The following is a 23,207-nucleotide window of genomic DNA, read 5'->3' as shown; positions in this document are numbered from 1 at the left end:
CTTCCACTTTATTCTGTTTATCAGTCCACTGCAGAACTGAGGCTACTAATTTGTACTTTTCCTTATCTTCCTGCAAACAGACATACACTGATGTCCCACTAGCAGCATTCCACTTCCTTTGGTTGCCAGAAACTTAAGTGAGTTTCTTATTTCTTAGTATCATTTGACCCTGACTTGTCACTGTTCATTCTGTTACACAGATTTATTATTAACTTTCTACAAGTTGGTCCTCAGACACAAATATTAACAAACATACAGCCCACTGAAAGTCTAAAGCAGAAGTGTATCAAATTCAATTAACTAATTACCTTTTCTACTTCTGAACTCATTTCTGCAGAGGGAATTCCTTTGGAGCCTTGTCAATGCTTCTCTTGGTCACAGGGTCAACAGCCAATAAGTAACGGTTTGCTCAGGAGACCATAACTAAAGAGTGGGAAAGAAGAAATACTGTGAACAACTAAGGGGAAAGAACATACAGTTTTTAGAGAGTCTTCCAAATGAGATGCAATAAAATAATAATATTTTCTTTCTACAATAGCTAAAACTAAACTCCACTTGTGTATTATGCATTCAGTAGCCATGACAAGCCTTTGATCTTAACTAATAGAGACATGGAATATCATAATATTTAAAGGATCCAGTTAGCTTCCTTGTAGCAGTGATGTTTGTCCCTCTATTACCATAGAAACAAGCCAACAATAACAGTACTTGTAAATATCTCACATAAATACAATGTACTCTATCAGCTAGCAATATTTGCAAAATATCTGCCAACAATCATCTCAATGGACTGAGGTTGGAGAAATGTATTGTTCCAAGGTTGATATTTTAATGAGCACAGTCAAAATTACCTATTTATCCACAAGTGTGTATTTCTTATAAACATATCTAGAAATTACCTCTATATGTTTATGAAATGACTAGGGATCTTCAGTTTGCTAGTACTTGCTCACAAGTCTTCAATGAACAGCTGTTCAAAGAACTGTTAGAGGAGTTATTCTCTTACCCAGTTCCGCTCCCATGCCACAATTATTTAATTTTATTTGCTTTGCCATTAGTTTTAAATTATTTAACTGCTTAAAGATAACGCAATGCAACCCCCAGCAATACAACTTCAGTCAAAGATTACACAAAAAGTGAAGTACCTGCTTCAAGATGCAGTAGACAAAGCAGAGAACAGATTCTTTGTGCCTCCATTGCTTTATGGCTTGTTTTTAACTCAAACATGCGTAACTCAAAAAAGTCATGCCTGCACATCAAAATTCAGAAAATTACAGTCCCAGACAAGATAAATATTGTTTTTTGGTTTTTGTTTTCCCCTCCAGAGGACAATAACAGCTAGATAAGGAACTCTTTAAAAAACTGAATGTTCTTCTTTCCCAAAAAATAGCAGAAACCTGAAGTGCTGAAATCCTTTATATCTTGCCTTTCTCATTTCTTTTTCCCACCTCTGAAAGATTCCTCAATGTTTCAAGTGCATTACTCATCTTTTTAACTGCACAAACTGAAAGATTTGTATAAGCTGTCACAAGAGCCTTTGCAAAATAGGCGCTGCAGAGCAAGTGAGCCATTGATAACGGTCTTATCTGAACAGTTTGGAGTTTAGGCTGAGGTTTCATCATACTCTAGCAGGTTAGTCGGATCACCTCAGGTTAGTTTGGGCTGCTGGACTGATACGTCTGCAAGGCACTTATCTTCTCTGTACCAGGGTAGAAGTGGTAGCCTTTGGCAGCAGCACAACACAACCATTTGCTAAACAAACATGTCTGAACTTCAGTCATTAATAAAAATGTCTGTCTCCAGCATAGATTCACAAGTTAAACAAGACAAACTGAATTAAAGACCAGTTAATTATGTGTGCAAGACTTCACAAAACATTTAATTTGAACTAGCTACTCCACTTCAGATGGTAGTTCAGATTATTCCCTTTTTCTTGTGTCCTCCCCACATGAAGAACCTGTTTACAATTCAACCACCCTATCTCCCACTCAGCTGGACTTTATAGAATGTGGTACAGAAATACAAATAAATCTATCAACTTCATTAAACCTACATATGTGCTTAAAGCAGTTCACCTTTAAAATGACTACATTAGGTCTTATGTTTATTTTGTATATCTTTCTCCTCTCTTTCCAACAGAGATTTCTAAATAAGTATTCAGAGAAACTAGAGTAAGATACTGATGTGTTTAAGTGTTTTACTCTAGGGAACATGGTTCATAAATTATATTAATATTAGAATATCCCCAAACTGTCCTTTTCAAAGAAGTCTTCTAGACAAAGCAGAAATTATGGTTTCATGCAGAGATTACTAGGAGAACACCTTTGGTGTCAGAGTGTGAGGTGGTCTGGTCACACCCTTGCAGCCTTCCCTTCCAGCCTCAAATATCTAGGAAATTGCTGGAAAGCAGATACTAATTTAATCTCAGTTTTTAATTTAAAAAGAATAGCCAGCCTTACGGAGGCTGTTGCATAGTAATTTCTAGATATACCTTCCTCAAACTGTTATATTAGCAAAATCTGTTAGAAACCAGAGGAAGCAAGCATATTCAGTTCATGCAACATTAAATCAGAAGTACCAATATGTCTTCAGGTCCTTCTGGTTTTGATTTTGCAATGTAAGAAAGCAGAGGTTGTCACATATTTAAACATATTTAAACTGCATCCGTACAATGAGGAACATGAACCCAGAAAAAAAAAAAAGTGTCAGATGATCGGGTTTTTAATGAAAGCCAAAACAATCTGTCCAAACCCTACTGGAAGACGTACTGTTTTTAACAGTCCTGTACGCAGTAGGACTCTAATGTATCTTCCGGCTGCCCATGTGTCTGATCAGCTGGACCTCCTGAGCTTTTAAGCATCATTCCCTCTGACTGGATCGGTGCTCATGCAACACTGACAGCCTTGTCAATGTATGTCTGAAAGCACAGGCTGAACTTGCAGCTGTAACACCAGTACACTGTGAAACCATCTGTGCAGTCTCGCAGCAAGTGTTCGGCTAAATGTCTTCAGAATACAACACCGATAGATCTTTTAACTTCTGCTCCACAGGTGATAAGAGAGCCTCTTACCCCAAGCTGTGGCTCAGATGTATACACATTAAATGCATTGCTTTCATTTTGACTTCATTTTAGAGTGAGAATTAATAAAAACTCTGTTTTGCAATTGATCAGCTCACTCATCTGCTAGCTGCCATGGCATTTGCTGTGGGGCTCCTTCCAGTCTCTCACCTATAGCTAAGCTACTAGAGGGTCGTATATTTCCAGGGAATCTTCAGGCCAAAGGTTGCTTTGCTTATTTTAAGGGGGGATCTTCTGATTGTGTTGGAAAATGCCTGTACTGTTCTCTGACACCTCCTCTTTCCCTCTTTTTCTCTGTCCCCCAAAGCGGGCCTTGTTAATGTGCTACCTGGAAAAAATAAAGCTTTTATAGTGAGTCTGCTTCAGTAAGTGACACCTCTGTTCTATGCTGATATTCCTTGAACAACCTTATTCTTGTGTACGTACTTGTTTCCCTATTGCATGTAATCCTGTGTCTATCTGAGCAGTTAATGCAAGTGTAATGATGTCAATTTCCAGGCTGTCGAAGTTCTTCCAGTGACACAGCTCAGCAGCTCTCCTATTCCTCCTGTTCACCGAGCTGATTGTTAAAAAATCCCCCCAAGAGACTGTTAAGCTGGAAGAGGGCAAAGGTAAACCAGGCAGCAGCTAAAAGAGAAACCATGGAGAGAGGAAGAAAAAAAAAAAAAAAAAAAAAAAAAGAAAAGAAAAGAAAAGAAAAGAAAAGAAAAGAAAAGAAAAGAAAAGAAAAGAAAAGAAAAGAAAAGAAAAGAAAAGAAAAGAAAAGAAAAGAAAAGAAAAGAAAAGAAAAGAAAAGAAAAGAAAAGAAAAGAAAAGAAAAGAAAAGAAAAGAAAAGAAAAGAAAAGAAAAGAAAAGAAAAGAAAAGAAAAAAACAGAGCTGCTAAGGCTGGCAAAGCAGTCTACATCATTACCAGCAGGCGACTGGTTGCACCGTGACACTGCATTTTATGAAATATTTTATTCATTAACTTTCACTCCCCTTATTGTAGCTTCTATTCAGGTGGCCTATTTAGTTAATTCTTTGAGATAGTTCTCATTAGGTCTAAAGGCCCCCACTAAAAGCAGAGCCTATTAGTGCTGAACAATGTGAAAATACCTAGAAGTATTGCCAGTCAAGCACGACACCCCTGAGCAGGAATGGTTCACTTGATCAGGGAGGTTAACACTCGGCAGCTACTCAAGCCAGACAATATGCAAGGGAGCAAGGTGGCTCTCGGCTGTCATTTGCACCTGGTCAGCTTTAACTGCTTCAGGCCATAGGACTAGCAGCCATTCACAGGTGTGAAATTGCTACTGTTGGGGCTCTGCCCTTGACAACTTACTCCAATGCTTCTTTTCATGCTTCAAACTTTACAATAATCAAAGCATACAAGACAAAAACAACAACAAAAAAAAATGTTAACCTCATCACAGCAATGAGGGCCAGGCAAAACAACGTAATATATCACTGTCATGTCACAGAGTCTACCAGGGATTTGCAAACTGATTCCAATTTTCTGGGAATCCCTACTGGAATTCCCCACAGTATCAGACCCCTCCAACAAGCCCTGGGCTCTGAATTACAGCAAGTCACTGCAATTCCACATGAGGGGCAGAGTGCACATGAAAGATGTAACAGGAAGAGTCATTAGGTTTCTGGAAGTCACTTGGAACAGAACTCAAGACTATATAAATAATGCAGACTGAGCTAATTTCCCTCGAGCTAATAAATCTCCTCCACAAGAGAGAGCAAAACTGTGTAAAGTGAAAACAGAATATGCCAAACAAATTGCATTTGCCTCTCTAAGACTGCGCAGGAATATTTAGAGCTACCTGCAGACCCTGGCCTAATCTGAAGCCTGGGTGCAGCTTTATTGGCCAAGGCACTTTGGTTCCCCTGGATACCTGAAAACCAGCGAGTCTACTCCCTCTCCAGTCAGTAATACCTAGAAAATCATCTGATGTCATTTCACCATTCAAGGAATGGAATGAATTTTTCTTCCCTTGTAATCTTGCAATGTTCAGGCAACTTTTTACACATGATTTCAGAATTTAACCACATGTGTGACAAAAACAGTTAGTCTCAAAGGCAAGAACACCTTAAGACAACTATCTGTTTCCAGTTGCTATCTAGATTTAAAATACATTTTTCATTTCCCCACACAGAGGATTCCACAGGAGAAAAAAAAAAAAAAAAGAGAGGACAAAAAAAAATCAACAACAACAAAATCACAGTGTCATCTCACGTCCTATCCAAATTTAAGAACTGGGAGCTTGCCACATTTTCAATTGCACTGAGGGAATTAATAGCAATATAACATCTAGCATGTCGGAGCAATTTTGGAAGCAGCAATACATAAGGAGATCTTTGGACTTCAGTCAGGCAGGAGGGACTGAAAGCACAATCAATGATCACACTTCTGAGGCTGAAGGTTTTGACTTTTATTCCCTAAGCTGGTGAGATACTGCTTCTAAGCACAGACAATATGTTAGAGAATGCAACTCCTAGATACCCACAGGGACTACAGGGACATAGAGAGCAGCATAAACAGGTCAAAAATGAGAAATTCGCTCTATTTCTGGAGGGATTAACAGGTTCATAGCCCTTGTTCTGGGATGGGTTTAAAGTTCTAAATCCACATCCCAACAGTTACCGCAATTCAGCCTAAGGAAAAGTTCAGCCAAGTGTTCCTCCACTGGCCCAAAAGACAAAGCAAAACAATGCAGTTCCCTTGTCTGATGTTACTCTTCCTAGAACTACTAGTTTGCAAGGAAAGAACAAGACCCATCTGTGTTGACTTACAGAAAGAATAGGAATCATTACAGATAATGTTGACGAGGATGGCCCCAAACTACCAAGGAACAAAGATATAGTTATATAAAACCTAATATCCTGTCCTTTGTCAGATCACGCATGGCTGTATATTTTCTGAGCTTGTAGTCTCGTCCAATATGCTGACTGAGAGAATACAGAAAAACACCTGAAGTATTAATTCCCCTCAAAACTGAAAACCGCTGTAACACTCACACTAAACAAGCCAATAGACAACCAAAACCATAGCACAGTAGCTCTATCATGAGCTCTCTTAGACGAGCCCCAAAGAATAAAGGCAACTTTGCAGACAGCATCATCAGATGCAGAGCATGAAGTTACTTGCAAACAGTGCAAGTGATCAGCTATGGTCTACTGCAAAACAATGAGATTAAGTTTTACACAGCACTGCCCCAGAGCAAAGTCTTTCCAACCCTGACATGAGAGAGAGACAGAATATACAGCGGCTACTGTAACTCTCAGGAAAGTGACACCGTGCTAATGGATTTTGCTAAATTCAAATGAAATGGCAGGATAAATCTGCTAAAAGAAAAGTTATTCTACTCTACACTGATAAGGGTTTAGTGATTTAACACTCATCAGAAGGACAACCACTGAGGTCTTGAATTGCCTGTTTGGAAATACTGTTTGGAAAGCTATGACTCAGAAATCCTGAAACTTGCCATTCTAGGTTTATTTCTTCTTCTTTAAAGATAGCAGAAGTTTTGTTTTATTAGCTATGATAAAATAATGTTTTGGTTTTCATCTGGTACTACCAGACTTTTTTTGGGTTTGATTTGTTGATTTCTGTGATTGTATTTATCTCTTGACCACAAAACAATTACAGCTATACCTTATACTTTACACTGCCTTGTCTTGCAGTCAAATATTTATAGCATTTAAGTCTTACCCTTTTATATTAGAAATTGTTGAAACATCTCTTTGCCTTTAACAGGCAGTGAGAAAAGGAAGGAGCCCAGAGGTATTATATGCTCAGTGAAAAAGAATCACAGCCATTTTATTTGTCATGGGCCTTATTTCACAGTCACATGCAGCGAGTTGTACTTCTTACTTTTCTTACTTCTTGATTCAATGCTGCATAAAGTCAATCCACTGATGTTCCTCCCCACCACCAGATAATTATAGCCTAATGAGTCTGAGCATATTGACGTTCTTCTCAGGGAAGGTGGTTTCTGTGAGATTAGTTTTCTGCCAGTTTAGCTCTTAGAACTGAGTACCAAAGCACATGTAGGGAACAGGATATCACCTGGGAGAAGGGGTAGGGAAGGCAGGAAGAAGCAGGTAACTAGATTGGGTGTGTTGTCAACCTGCATCCCACATCCCTCATAACAGCTTTATGAGATATAAAGTTTTGAGAATACACTGCTACATCTCCAGAAGGGAATCGGGTCACTGACACTTTAGCTTTGCACTGTCATGGCTTCAGAGGCCACCTTCCTTCTCTTTATGTGTCACAGTCACATGGAAGAAAGCAAAACGGCAAAAGAGCTGCTCTGAAAAGTATGAGCACTTTGGTGGTATGACCTTACTTATGAGCAGGACTTACTTAACAGCCAGAACGTAACTGGCTCATTCCAAATGTCAGTTTTATACTAGCAGGAAATGGAAATAAATGGGATCTAAGTCTTGTAAGAATACATTTACATGTAAGGTTTGGCATGAGAGGTAACTCAGTGGAGTTCTCTTTCTAAACTATATAAGAACTTTGACTAAACAAATAAAAATCCTAAATCTAAATTTCTCTAAAAGCAAAATGGGAAACGGTTGATACAGGGAATCTCTACCAGACTCACTGCTGCTGATGCATGAGCAGGCAAAGCACCAGTCACCAAGGGTGTCATCATAAAACATTCCTCAAAAATATTTGCACAATGAAAACATCAGATGTGTTTTATAGAGTTTGGTCTTCTCTCTGCTCTCATGAATTGCAGCTGTGACTCAGAAACCCTATGCCTCTGCTGAACGAATGGCTGTCACTTCAGGAAGCCATTCCAAAAGGGTTCACTATCCTGAGCAAAGCCATACTACTACCAGGACAATTTTTTCCTTCTTCCGTATTTCTCTTTTCTCATCTTCTTCCTCTATTTCTTTCTTCTTGTTCATTGCTTTACCTCTTGTTATATGAAACACATTTTGTGTTTTATTATTATAGCACATACTTTGGAAAACTGCTTGATGGTGTTAGAATGCAAACATAAGCAATACTACGCTTATGCAATCACCTGCTGATTGCTTGTTGTGGATACACCAAAAAGTTGTGTCCAGGTTGGCTGAGTCTTATTTCCTAGTCCTTGGGGCAGGGAGGCAGCAGGGCTGGGGACAGACAGACAGACTCAGTTGTAACTACACAAGGGGCCAGGTCTAGGAGATAGATTGAACCTTATGCTATCCAATGAAATCCTGCAGGTCAAAACCCTATTAAAAAAAATATATTAAAAAACCTATTATAAAAAACTATATTAAAAAAAATAATACATGCAACTACATGCATTCTGTATTCCCAAGTGCAAACCATCTTGCATAAAAACAGCATCTTCTAGACACCAACATGTTCTTTTTCAAAGCAAATATTCTTGGAAGAAAAAGAAAAGAAATGTGGGAAGCAGAAGGGACAAAAGAAAAAAAAATCTGTTCCAAGTCAGGTCTACAGAAAGGAGAATTTGATCAACAGATACCTAACCTATACACAACTTGTATAAACATCACTAACTGATGATAGTGACATCGGAGTGGTTCATGTGGATAAGTTTAAACACTATTGAACATAAGCATATGATTATAAATGAAAGACAGTTAAAAAGAAGTGCCATAACATACAGAGGAACATACGCACACTGAAGCAATGGGGATAACACAGCTTCATCCATAATCTCACTAGGAGAACTTACAGGAGAAAAAATAAACATTTTAAAATGACATTAATATACTAGATTAACACTAATGAGTAAGCATGTGGACACGAAGGGAAAAAAAAGCCCCAAGCAGACTAAGCCCAGCTTTAATTACTGCTAATCTGCAGATACATTCACATCAGAAATATCACCCTGGCATTTTCCTGTTTACCAGCTGCAGATCGCGCTCTGTAACATTTAATCTTTGCAAGTACTTGCCCTTTGAAAATCTTGCTTTCCCTCATCTTTCTCTCCACAAATCACCTTTGCTCTTCTATTGCTCATACTGCACAGCAGGTTCTGTCAGCCTCTTCTTGGCCAGTCCCCCACAGGGAGTGCTCCCACCTAGGCCTCCTTTCCACTTCACAGTATTTTCTTCCTGGAACCTACCAGTGGTGGGGATATCAGGTTATTCTGACCAACAACAACCCTGGGAGGCCAGGGCAGTCACAGACACGCTCCTATCAGTGTGCACTGCGACTGCAAAACCAACGAGAATTCACCTAGCAGAACAGTTTAGCTGTCACTAAAGTCAAAGTAAAGGGCTCAAAAAACTGTTGAGATCAAAACATGTAGACCTAGTAGCACGCAAGTCACTTCAGGAGATCCAGAGCTACTTTGCTTCTAGATAAAGGCAATTTTAGCACCACCTCAGTTTAATAAACCTACGCTTAATTAAATGGCATATGCCAATGACCACACCAGAACAATGTTTATCCTTTAGGCATAACTAGCCAATAGGATCCCAATTACTTATACACACTGCAGTTGAGCTCATATATACTCAAGGCCAGACCCACTTATTTTTTGATTAATCCGTTGCAACAGCTTGGAAAAGCACATTTCACAACCTGAACCCATTGACTTCACAAGCCATGTTATGCTGTCTCCCTCACACACCCCCACACTCTTTTTGTTCTAAGGTATAGGTCGTGGCACTAAATAGAGCAGCAGCACATGAGGTCATGGGATGGTTCTTCATTCCTTGTTCTAATTCTGACTCCAAAAAGAAATATCCATCCTTTTCTCACATTGCTTTAAAAATAACGTTAAATAAATAATAATAATATTTTTCGGTATGAGTTGAAACACTGATAACCCCCTTTCCCAAGCAAGTTCACTTCCTTTTTCCAGATAGGTATATGCAAAATGTTTGTTAGTATCAGCACTTAATGTTTTAGGAAGAAATACAGATAATCCAAGCTCTACAACTGTCTTCACTTTTCTAAATGTTAAACTTCCTAAGTAATATATGGAGACTTAATCAGTTAATAATCCCTGCACAGGAATTAATCAATACACTTTCCCTGTGATAGTGTAACATATGGTAAATGGTTCTATTTTGTCTGGCAGAAGTGACTCTTTCTAGATGTTTTGAAGCTATGGATACAGGTTTTAGGGCACTGGGACTGGCAGAGGAAAATTAAAGCACCAGAAAAAAAGACCTTCAGAACAAACCAGATCCTAAAGACGTCTGGATCCTAAGGAGGGTGATACCTGCTCTGTCACAAAGTTTTTCTTATTTTGTCCATCTGTCCCTCACAGTGTCCTGCAAAAAGAGGAAGAGTGATCAGCCATGGGTGATGTCTGGCTGTCAGACTGCATAGACAGGTTGTTTTCCTACCAGTTCGTCACAAAAGACTGGCATTGTTGTTTGCATTAGATGTTCTCATAATCCTGTCAGAAATATCCACATCACTGCATTGCACTGCTGTACCTCGCGGTGAAAGTGTTCCCCAATGCAAACTCCTTAGAGCTCACACAAGCCAAAATAGAGCCCATTACGATCCTAACAAAGCTAAATGGGATCTTCCTTCCCAGTCCTGCAGCACATTATCAGTCATTATGAGGGTAAAAAGCATCTCTGACATCCCTCAGAGGGAACTGGAGCACTGCTGGAGAGAGTTAACAGCCACATGGCTGAAACTAATTACAACTTCCAGCACGAGAAAAAGTAGGTAGAAACATGCTGTACAGTTGCACATCTTTGTAGCACCTTCAGTAGACATCTCACATAGTTCTTCACCATTGAGTATTCCATTGAAATATGCTGTTTGACCCCCATCTTCTCGCCCTACAAAAAAAAAAAAAAAAAAAAAAAACACTACGCAAACCTCAAACTGTTTACAACATTGACTAAAAAATACTGGAAAACAATCTTGACCTCTTTGTGACAAAAAAGATGTTGTTGCTAATCTAAACTGGGACTGCAGCTCACTGTAAATCTATTTCATACTGAAAATAAAATCCCTTAGGATTCTGCCTCAAGGAAGCTTTGGATTTTTTTTTTTCTACTTTTAAATCCCTACGTTATTTCCGGTATTAAAAAATACATTATTTTTCTGGTCCATTCAAATATCTACCGTGCATTCTGAGACATCTCCACCCACATCCAGTAAGCAACACATACTAAATATGGTGTCAGAAAGACAACTCTTACCCTTATTTCTGCTCCTTTTGCCTACTGTCACAAAGGACAAGCCCTATTCCCCTGCTGTCTCACACTGTGCAGCAGAGATGATACCAGCCTTCCTCTGGAAACACTTTCAGAGCCCCTGTATAAAAGAAACACCTGGGGCTGTTATGGGCTTTCAGCTTTCCAGACTGAATAAAGATATGAATTTAGGCCTGGCTTGTAGCTTAAAATGTATTGAAATGTCCAAAAAAAAAAGTATAATGAAAATTTATCACCTTTATAAAATGTTTCATTATTTCTTCTGTCGAATAACCCCCAGCCAGGAAAGGCTGAAAACTGGAGGAAGAGGGAGCATCACAGACCACAAGAAAGGTGCAGCTGAACACTGACAGTCACCATCAGCTGAGAGGGACACCCTAAAGCAGTGTGCTAACATCCTTGTCCAGAAATAGAATTTAAATTACAGTGGGGAATTGTGTGCAATAGACAGACTCCAAATTAAGAATCAAAGTTTTCCTTCATACTTTTGAAGGAAAACAGTATGCCTAACAGACTGACCTGAAAAAGTCAGTATGCAGTATCTTCTACTCTGAGAAGAGAGGCTTTCTTTCAATAAAAGCATGACGGACTGACGGGGGGCATGCTGGAACATGCTATTCCTCTGCCAGGGAAGGAAAGCATCACCACCTGAGCTCAAGGCACACACCCCTTACTGTGCTTTATGACAACCACTTACTTGAGAGAGACTTACACTAACACAGTGCGTAATAAAGGCTTTGGAAGCACTGGAAAGCTCAAGGCACCAAGACAAATAAACAAGCAAGCAAGCAATTATTTATTTATTTTTGACAAATCCCACAGTTTAAGTACTTTTTTTCAAAAATGTTCTCAGTACATTAGCTTTTGTAAAGAAAACAAAGTCCTGGCTGAATTTTCACAAGCCTCCCGTTCTCACTTCTCGTACCCAGCAGAGTCATAACTTCTGCAACACCTCTACACCTCATGCTGTGACTAGGAGTATGTCTAAAGTTGCCATGACATGGTGTGACTGCATTTTCAAGGTCTGTAGCAACTAGATCACTAGACCATTTCAGCATGCTACAATCAGATTTCAAACTACGGAGGATGATGTTAGCACAGCCGTTTTTACAATGATGCAGTACAGTTTCATCGCACTTCCAGGCTAATGGAGCTACTGCTGCAGAGATGCACGGTTTCCCTAATTTTGACATAGTACAACATCTCTCCCCAAAATCAATGCAAAAGAGACATTCAGCAGAAACATTTCCAGGTTATGGTAAAATAACCTGGAAAAATAACCTAAAAAGAACTTGTTTCAAAACATCTTTTCTCCAGTCTCATTTCCATTTTGTCTTTGCTGGGTGCAGAAGTTAAGGAAGAATGCTGCAGGCTTTGGAAGCGAACAGCCACAAGCATGCTACGTCTGTCAAACACAGCCTCTCAACTCTGTGGCATACTGGCAGGGGAACTCCCAGTTCAACTGCTGTGTCAGTGTGGTGCCTCCCAAAGGGCAATGCTGCTCTTGTGGCAATGTTGCCCTGTTGCTACTTGGACAGGTAAGTGAAAGAGCATTTGTTCATGCTGAATGCAAGAAGAGTGAATAAACCCACAAGATTAGCACATTTTATGCAAAAACAATTGCCAATAGAACTTCTGATCTAAAAGCATCTCAGGAACATCTCAGGAGCATAACATCCTTATTGACTTTACTGACATTCTGACTTCATTATAATCTGCAGAACACCAACTAAGAAAATTTGTAATTATTTTCCTCTGTAAAAAATAAATAAATAAATAAATCCATTTGTTCAAACTAGTAAGCTGAGGAGTCAGGCCTTTATTTAGCAAAACATTCAAGCATGTTCCCAGCTACTGCTCTTGACCTTTGTTTTTGCAGTGATGCTGCATCAGCCCATATTAGGCACAGAACTACAGCCTCTGGATGGCCAGCAGAACTTTCCAGAGACTATGAATCCCCAAGACACACAGCTAATGAAAACAGCACTTCATCATCTGCTTTTCCACATCAACAACCAAATCAGCAGAGAAAACTCAGCTGGCAGATTATAAAAGAAAATCAAACTCGTCTGGTGCTCATCAAATAAGGAGGCCATTATTCTCAAAGCAGTCGTCATATAAGGTTAATTCATCATTAATGTCAGCAGATGTATTTTGCTCATTTCAGTCAATTCTGCCTGATATATATTGTTACCTTAACAACACTTAAGCACAACTTCTCTTGTTCCCAGATCTGCTCACCCTGTGGCCATGCCTTCTTGCAGGTGATTAAAAACAAAGTCTAAAATTTCTTTTGCCACAGCTGAGTGTCTCCGGCCTGTCTATTCCTCCTTGTAGTTTGTTTGTTTGTTTGTTTGTTTGTTTTTAAAGTGTAATACTGATTAAACAGCAGTACTCAGCAGTAAGCATTATGCTTCGCTAGGCCCAACCTTTACATTCAGGCTCTGCTGGCTCAGACTATTGCCATAAAGAAGACAGGATACTTGCTCCATTACACAGAGCAGCTTTCCCTACAAAGCTCTGTGGAACCCCACCATAAGCTGGGAGATGCTGCCTTGCAGGGAGCACAGAAGTGGCTATGCCATCCTGGTGTCAGTAGTCAGTGCTTAGATGGAGCTGCATTACCAAGGAGCCTTCTCGCAGGAGCTCATCAGAGGCTGGCAATGCAGCCATTTCCCTTCTCTAGAGAAGCAAGAGTCCTGTTGAGTTCGGATCCCTCTTCCTCCATCCCATTTTTAACACCAGTTTCTTATCATCTTTTCCAGACCATGCAAAGAAACTTTCTAAGATCATCACCCTCCATACTCCGCCTTTCCACCCTCCCTAGGCAACTCATCTGTAAGAATTACTTCTCATAGGTAGCCACGGGTCTTTCAAGTAACCAACAAAGGCTGAACTATCAAAACATGAAGTTCAGCTCTCTTGTTTTCTCTGTGGAAGCAGCATGTGTTTTTACCCACTGACGGTATTAAAAAGACTAGGGGGAAAAAAAAAAAAAAAAGTCACACATTTAAACTAACGTTGTCTTATTCCAGTGCACTGGCCATAAATATGCTTAGTGTCATATCACTAAACCTCATCATACTGAAAAAAAAGTTTCCTTAACAGCCACAGAACCCACAAAGGGAAGTATATGGTCTGAATGGCAGCAGTTCCTACAGAGTTACTGAAGAGCCAAATCACCTCCTTCAAGGAGTGGCTTAGAAAGAAAGGCCTGAATCACAGGAGGAAGGCTGAAATGGTCAAGAAGTTCTGGGAGTACACCCAAGGCTGAGGGAACGTGGGAAGGAAACATGGATACAGACACCAAGAGCCAGGGAAGGCTGAAAGCAGCTCACAGTGACAAGGAATAATCACCCCTGTACAGGAAAGAAATTCCACACAGGGAGCTGGGCAACCCCAGGAAGGTAGGCCTCATTTACTCAGGATCTCCTTACCCACACAAGGAGGAAAAGTGTCTGGAGACACACAGGCTCCAGGATAACTGCAGACTGCAAGGAAGCCCAAATGCAGACATGCAGTCTTCTGGACTTATACAGCTTGAGTCCTTTACCTTTCTGGCAGGGAGGTCACACACAACTGGCCTTGACTTTACATAGGTGTGTCACATCAGGGTCACCAAAAAAAAGTGCTAACTTGCCAAAATAAATCCCCTCCACATGCACGCCTACTCCTCTCACTTGGGAAAGGTAAGAGAGCTCATCAATACCGAAATTGACTTGATAGCAACCTGGATAGTGTTGAAGAAATTCATTTGCTTGCCTGATGACTACAGAGGGACTTCATGCAATGGATTTTCTTGTAATGTTTGCTATTTAAACAAAAAAAAACATATAGAGCCTGCAACTACCTCAGACTTTGAATCCCCTTGCAATTACAAATATCACTGTGTTTGACTAGCTGGTTCTCCTCCACTGCTCTTCTTCTCTCCGCTCTGGTGACACTTATAGGAAAAACATCGTTCGGTTAGCTGCCCTGGGAGTTACTAGATTGTTAGAACTCAGCCTTACTGCTAGTGCTACTAAAGGGAGAAGAGAAACAGACTATTGCACAGAAAGGCACTTGTTTAGAAAACTCTGAGAGCCCTTATGTGCCCTGGAAAACTCTTATTCTACCAGCACTACTAACTGAGAGTCACTTAACCTTTGACTGTTTCAAGCAATCAAATTCAGTGATCTATTAGGTTGCCACCAAAGAAATAATTAATGCAGACATTGTAGGAAATAATAGTTTACACTCACATGTCTGCAATCCCAAGTTCTCAATGTGTTCTACAACTGTTAATAAAAAATATATGAGAGATAGTGGGTTACATGTTTAAATATGATTAATGTTAAAGTCCTTCCCAGTACAGCAATGTGATGAAGGGATGATGACACCATCAAAACTGAGCAGAGAAGGGAGAGAATGGCTGAGCTGACAAAACGCACTTCTCTTGTTTTATAGATGGCACTTGCTTAGTTTTACTTTAAACAATAGCAAAAGGTATGAGGCTGTTATAAATTCATGCAAGCTTGCAAAGTTGAGTGTCCTTATAAAAAGAGCAATTATATACACGCTTTAAGCACGAAGCAGCACAATAATTAAATGAGTAATTACCTTCCCACTTTTAAGCTGTCATGCAATTAAACTTAATTAAACATTCTCTGTACTTCACTAATCTTATTCAAACAGAAGAAGGTAAGAAGGGTGTGGTAAAGAAAGAAAAGGGCATTTGGCAGAAGGTTGAGCCTTTTATTTTGCCTGTAATAAAAAATAACACTGAACAGTCAGCACTAGATTCTCATGTAATTGCCTTGTTCCTAGCGAGAATATAACCTGGCTTGAGATGCAAGACAAACAATAGACAGAGACAATACAATAGCATTTAAATTTATGTAGCATTCTTCTATATAGCATTGCAAAATGCTTTTCAGAAGAGACAACTATAAGGAAAGGAAGAAGAGAATGGAATTCTTTCCTCCCAGAGCAGAGGGAGGGAAGAATTCCTTACAGACAGGCCAATGCAAATGTAAAACAAAATCTTTCATGTAAACACAAGATTTCTCTTGTCCCCTGTAGAGGCATGTTTGCAGAGACACAACAGAGGAATGGCCAAAGCAAGACAAGGGAATTCTGCTGACAAGGACACAGACAGCTATAGTGCCAAAACTGTTGAGAATTTGCTCCTTTCCTGATATTAAATTCAAACGAGCTTTGTAAGAGCACAACCCACATACTTCTGCTAGTTAGTTATTCATTCACAGGTAGGCTGTATCACATATGCTGTCTCTAGCTATGTTATTCTTATGGTAAGTGATAAAATTAACATAAAAATAAATCCTCTCAAGTAACAAAAATTCTGTGCTCCGTAACTCCCCAAGGCAAAGCCCAAACTAGGTATATCTAGAAACAAAGTCTGACCACGTTCAGTCTGCAGATATGTTTGTTATCTCCAGGTGTCTACAGATCCCTGCCCACCCTCACACCTACCTACACACATGCACAAGCCTTTTTCCTTCTTTTCTTTTCTATTCAGTCCTAAGCCTGAGAGCTACAGAAGCAATTTGAGCTCATCTCAGCACATGTAGCCAGGACCATCAATTTTGCCATTTTTCACACTCATTTCTTCCAGCACCCACAGCAGTTCCACAAACTGAAACCTGTCATTAATATTAGCAGAAGGAACATAAACATGGGTTGAACCTATTGGTACAATGATGGGACAAAAGCAGGATGCTTGAAGATAAATGCTATTGTCAGACAACATTAGGTGGTATTATAAAAAGGGATGAAAAAACAATACTGAGAAGCATGAGCGTGTGACTGAGTGCTGAGAATTTTGATAAAAAAAAATATAGTTTGATAAAGTCTAAAATACAAATATATCACCACGTATTTGGACAAAAAATGCTTAGGGAGCACATGAAGTAAATGCTACTACAGTGAGGTGAGTCACCCATCCCATTTCTCCACGAAAAATTAAATAAATATGGAAGAGTGAAAAATTCTCATCAATTCCACTTAATATTAACTTCAGTTCAAATCAGAAGTAAGGGTGTTTTCAGGGACTTAACAGCCAGGGTCTGCTCAGAGCATCCCAACACAACACAGATGCCACTAGTATTGCCTGTTTTTCAAAGATACACCACATGGAAGGGAATACCGTTAATAATGAAAGTTATAGTAGGGTAGCAGAACACAAGTCTTTAAAACAACTCCTACCCACACTGGATTCATCTCATTCTACCTTCAAAGCACCAAATTATTGCCAAGTAATATATCCCAACACTGCCAGTAAACAAAGGACAAATCTAAAGCAAGTGGTAAATACAGATTATTCTCATCTAGCAGCCATCTCTCTCTGGAAGACAATACTGCTTCTTATGCATTGTAAGCCAAAATAAGTAAATAAACATCTTGAAAAAATCGGAGGGGCAGCATTTAAGAAAAGACTTATTATGGCTAGCCTGTGCTTTCTTGCAAACAAGAACAACCACCCAGGGAACTCTCCTTTTGGCTGCTTTGACCCTGCTGTCAGTCCTCAGAGCAATGAGAGGCAGGCAGTGCCAAGCAGAGCCTGCCAGGCATACAGTGACAGGGCAATTCCTCCACCTCCCTCGCAACACAGCTAATTTAAAAGCTGAGGACCTTGGGTCCTGTCCCAGCTGCTGCACAACTGCGGGGAGCCTTCAGAAGTATCCAGCCTTAGCTGTTTAACCCAAGCTGACAAGCTCCGATGGATATTTTATTTCAGGTCTGGGACATTATATCATTTTGTTAACAGACTGCAAGTGAACAGTCGTCTGCAGCTGGCAGCGCTTAGGGGTGGGTGATTTAAATTGGGAATTAGCAATAGAAACAGCATTAAAATTATGGTTTCTGCCTCAAAAATCCATCATACCACCCATACCCACATGTCCAAAATGAAATCCCAGCAGACAAGATGTCCACAACTAATACAGCCCTTTGTTTTCCATGAGTCAGGCTGTGGTTTGATGTTAGCAGTTTTGTTGTTTTATTTTGTTTTCCTGCTTGTTTTGTTTCCACATTTTTCTGTCAGGTTTGGTAACATCACCTTAACTCCTCTTGCTGCTTTCTGACTCAGACCCAGCCCAGCTCCCTCTATCCCCATGAGCACAGCTATCATCTGCTACTGAGGAACTGTTCAGATGGACCATGTCTGTGTTACCTTGTCTGCAGAAGCAAAGGAAATAGCCATACGAAACTAATTTGTAAACAGGAACCCAAAGACAACAAACCTGTACCCTGACTCAAGGATCACTATGGAAAAAGAGAGGTTAAGTAACCCACGTCACTCTGCATTGCCTGTTATAAGCAGCCCAACTAACTCAAAGTTCATTTCAATATATTCAGAAAGGATGAGAGAGAGAGACAGAGAGACAGAGAGACAGAAAGAGAGACTTAGTTTCCATGCTGCAATTTCCTTTTTGTATGGTTTCCATGACGGTCTTGACATATTTTACTGCATATCTGCAAATGTCAGAGAAACCACCCCCCTTCTGAACTTGCAATGTGAAATGCAATTAAGATACAGGCAGCACAGTGTTGTATTTAATGCTGTGGGGGCTGCTACAGAGCTGTGTTTAACTACGTGGATGTGTTTAACTCTGTGGGGCATTGTCTCTCGCTGGTATGGGCTAAAAGTATTGTGTGACTTATTTCCTGTGTTTCAAGGAGTTCTTTGATTTATATCACCAATCACTGCATTGCCACTAAAATACTTACACGATGAACAGTTGGGGCTGGCTCACGCAGCATGTCTCCTGCTCTGCAATAGCTGTTTCCTCAGGACTGTTCATAAGGCACAAGCAGGCTTTGGTAAAGATACCAGTTTTTCCTCAACTGGACTTTTCATGCTGGCTCCAGTTCTCCAAAAGGCAAAAAGGCACCAACCATCAATGTGGAGCTGGTTTGTAAAGGACACTAAAAAAATAGAAAAAAAATAGTTTGGGAGGAATCTAGAGCTCCTCTGGCACAACCTCCCACTCAGTGCCAAATCCTAGAAGGTTACTCAGCTGAGTGTGCTCTCGGGCAAATTTGTTCCAATGTGTCACCACCCTTAGGATCTTTTTTTTTTTCTTAATACCTAATGAGAATTCCCATTGTAGCAATTCACCTCTGATGTACCTCATCCTGCCACTGATCACCTCCAGGAGGAGGCTGCCTCTGTCCTTTCTGCACTCTCCCTGTCATTAGATAGTAACACAACCTCCTCATCGCCTTCCCAGGACTGAAGTAATGCAGCTCCTCCAGGCTCTCCGGCTCCAACCCCCAACCAGTTTGATGGAGACAATGGGCAGAAACTGCAATTTGTCTCCCAGGAATAATGATCCAACACAGAGGGGGATCTGTCCCAGAGGCCTTGCTCACTCTTTACTGAGAGTATCTCACAGCCTTTTCATATGAAAAGATTTTCATAAGGCACTCCAGCATTGAGATAGCAGAGCCTCGGCTTCTTATAAAGAGAATCAAAACAACACTGGTTCTGAGTTGAGTTCACAGTAAGATAGACCAGAAACAATCACATTGCCACTTCCATCTTCAGGGTATAAGTGCCACTGCACCAGTCTTGCCTCTGGTGCATCTCTTCCATAGTGCGCCTCTTACATAGTACACATAGTCAAGCCCTTGGTCTGTGCTGTCCTCATGATGGCTCAGCAGAGAACTTCTGCTCTAACCACTAGCTGAAGAGCACCAATAATACATTACCTACCTGACACTGAAAAACCACTGTGACTTCATAATTAGTAACCGCACTAAACATTAAATGAGAAAACACAGACATGGATATGCCCAGCTTTAAACAGTCTCTGTGGTACATTAATGTGTAGAAGAACAGAGTAATACAGACCCCTTCTGGCTTCGCTCTAATGGCGTGATGTGTGCATCAGCTGTTCTCACAGTCTTTGTTACAGCAATAATAAATAACAGCCTGAAAATGAAAGAGGAAAAAAAACTACTCAGCTTGGAGGCTGCTTCTTGGCAATCAATAAACTCTGAAAGACCTAAAAATCCTGTGGGATTTAAGAGGTAGTCAAGTCCCACTGTCCTTCTACCTTTAAACACTGGTCTTCAATATAACTGCTTTTCATTTAGAAGCGCTCACTTCCATCACTGCTGCTGCTTAGCTCCATTCTCTTCCCCCAAAAGCAAAGGAAATGAAAAGTGAACAGACTGAGGCAGCCTTGACTACACACTTCCATTTACAAGGCACTCCTTAACTGCCTCTGTGAAGTCTCCTCTAAGCTGGTTTGCAAAGATCACAGAAGATGAGGCAAAAACTGCAGAAGTATTCAGATAACTGCTAATGCAGCTCAGTAAGGAGAGCAAAAGCTTCGCAACTTTTTTATTATTTTTTTTTAAACCTACTCATTTGGTCCAGTGAAGGGTTCTCTCCTTGTAAGGCAGTGGGGCTGGATCATGACTGTTCATACTTCAAGCCCAGCTCAGGACAGATGTTAGGACAGAAAAACACCTCCCGGGATGGGGTATCCACAGCTTCCCTGGGCAGCCTGTGCCAGTGCCTCACACCTTCTGAGTAAAGAATTTCTTCCTTATAACTTATCTAAATCTATGTTCTTTTAGTTTAAAATTGTCCTGTCACTACACCTAAACTCTCATTCCCACATGCCCATGTCAAGTTGGGGCACTTTCTCTAATCCTTTAGAAACAGCTTTGGGTGCAGACTTCTCACCTTCCTTGGCAATCAATACCTGCCATGCAGTCCCATTTCCAAACCCACAAAAAGTAATGTTGAACTCACGCACGCACCCCAGCCAACTTGGAACTCCCTTGTAGCAGTTCCCCACCAAGATTATCAGACATGGTTAGAAATAAGGTTACCTTGGGGCAAGGAGCAGCTGCACAGTCAAAGGGAACCCAGAGCAAAACAGTGGCTTTTGCTGGGTGTGAGTTAGATGCTCATTGCTTTAACAGCATACACGAGGCGAAAGTTGTTTCAAGAAAGAAACGCAGGAATGCTGGTGTGTCAGTTCAGGGCAAGGAAATAGTACTTTGGGAAGTTTCTAACAGAAAGCTGTAGCCAAGCAGAACTCCCTGGTGCCCCCTGTGGCCACCGCGATGTTAAGTGACTCCTCTCCACCTGCTGTACAAGCGTGGGCATCTGTGGACAATGAGCACTCATTAACATCGATTCATTAACTTGGCACTAAGGACACTGTTCATCACAGCTGCATAAATACTAAAGAGGGAGAGAAACTGTGCATTAGGCAGCATCTGCACAGATCAGAAAAACAGAATTAAACTGCAAATAACTGGCCATTAAAGCATTGGCTCCGGCCATAGGTCAAAGCAGCAGACAGACCCAGGCCTCATATAACAGCATAGCGTCATTCCTGACCCAGGCTGGGTGATTTCTCTCTTATTATGACAGTAATCTAAAGGTGACAAGTTTGGTGCATTTCAGTACTGATCCTCTGAGGCAGTCACTCCCCAGCTAGCTTTCAGCTCCAGGGAATGGTCCAAAGTGTTATTAAGACTGTTAAGACTTCCCCTCAGCTGGAAGCTTTTTCACCTTCTAAAGCTAATCAGCAAGCCTGGACCCAGGGCATAAGGTGCTTGGTTTAGATTCCAGAACTCAGCAAAACAGAGGGCACAGGTTGAGGACTGGCAAAATAACCTCTGGAAAAGAGAAAGTAGATCCATGCATCTAAAGACACTTCAGCACTTCATAGGGAAAAGGTAGCTAAATTATGCCCAATTGTTCCATGGGGTGATGCAGTGATAACAGCAGAGATGTAAAGACCTGCCCTCCTGCTTGGTTGGATGCTCAGCTCTACGTCCCTCAACTCCCTCCCAGGAAAAAATCCACATCTGAAAAAATCTTAGTTATGGTCCAGAAATACTGCTAACCAGCTAGCACTTAAAATGCTTCAGCATCCTCTAATTGCTTCCATCTTTGAGAGGATCCAACACCTTCATTCTATGATGTTCCATGATGTCCATGAGCAGAACGAACTGTATACACAAAACCATACCATCAAGTAAGATAGAAGAAGAATCTAGTGCTTGTTTTTCACCCCAGAACTGACAGCAATAATGACAAAGACAGACATCACTGGAAGTACCCAAGTATTTGAAATCCCAAAGGAAACCAGCCTATAGCTTTCAGTGATGAGAAGGTCCTACAGCATCAGTTGCAAGACCTGAACTGTCAAAACAGAACTGACCACTGATAAATCACACACAAATATGAAGTGATTCATGCTGTCAAGCACAGGGAAAATCCTACATTTAGTAGCACTTTGCAGACTGCCTGGATCACCTTATGTTGATAAGTACATCACGTACAGATGTAATTTAATTATACTGCAATTAAGATGTTGAGACCAGACTCTGAAAAGGACATCTATCAGCTCTTTCAATATAGTCTAATAGTCTAATAAGGATCGCAAAACAAGGCATACATCACAATGTAACAGAAGTCTCAGGCAGCTAAAAGAAGTAGCTGAAATAAACTAATTTTTTTTCAACAACTCTGAGAGATATTCCATAGAAAACTACCATAAAATTCTGGATTAAAATGTTATTTTAAAAATACTTACCAAATTAAAATATTTGAAGATATAAAGTCCTCAGTGAATCAACCTCTTACTCGATCCTTCCACACAAAATCCTTGTAGACCTATTCAGGTGCTACTGCAATCAAGTTACTCGATTCTGCTGGTTGACAGCAGGCTCAATACGAGCTCGCAGTGCATCCTGCTTTTGGGGGCATTAAACACAGAACAGCCAGCCAGACAAAAGAGGTGATTATTGTTCCAATTCTACAGAGGTATGGGTCAAACCTGTAAGATTCTTCCTCTAGGAAGCTTCCCTACCTGCTTAGACCAAGAAAGTCTCTCTGCCATTCATCCAGTAGCTGAGGTCTCTCTCTCCAGTTAACTTTGGTTTTGGCTGAGACTCCTTTTAGTCAGAAAACCAAGCTGAAAGCAAATAAATATTCT

The 23,207-nt window shown here is 40.5% G+C and overlaps 1 long non-coding RNA gene across 1 annotated transcript in view; it reads right to left on the bottom strand.

Annotated features, from left to right (window-relative positions):
- The window catches only part of LOC137859561 (uncharacterized), a 58,315-nt gene extending 36,966 nt beyond the window's left edge, over window positions 1-21,349 (bottom strand). Inside the window, exons 1-4 of the long non-coding RNA XR_011098377.1 lie at window positions 21,085-21,349; window positions 20,093-20,173; window positions 18,967-19,164; window positions 309-423 (exon numbers count right to left, since the gene is read on the bottom strand). This is a non-coding gene — a long non-coding RNA (uncharacterized lncRNA). The remainder of the gene's footprint in view (window positions 1-308; window positions 424-18,966; window positions 19,165-20,092; window positions 20,174-21,084) is intronic.
- Window positions 21,350-23,207: the final 1,858 nt, after the last annotated feature.

The sequence above is a fragment of the Anas acuta genome, chromosome 7, assembly GCF_963932015.1.
Source record: "Anas acuta chromosome 7, bAnaAcu1.1, whole genome shotgun sequence".
Classification (NCBI taxonomy): domain Eukaryota; kingdom Metazoa; phylum Chordata; class Aves; order Anseriformes; family Anatidae; genus Anas; species Anas acuta.
The sequence above is the reverse complement of the archived record's forward strand: the minus strand, read 5'-3'. Positions and strand labels throughout refer to the sequence as shown.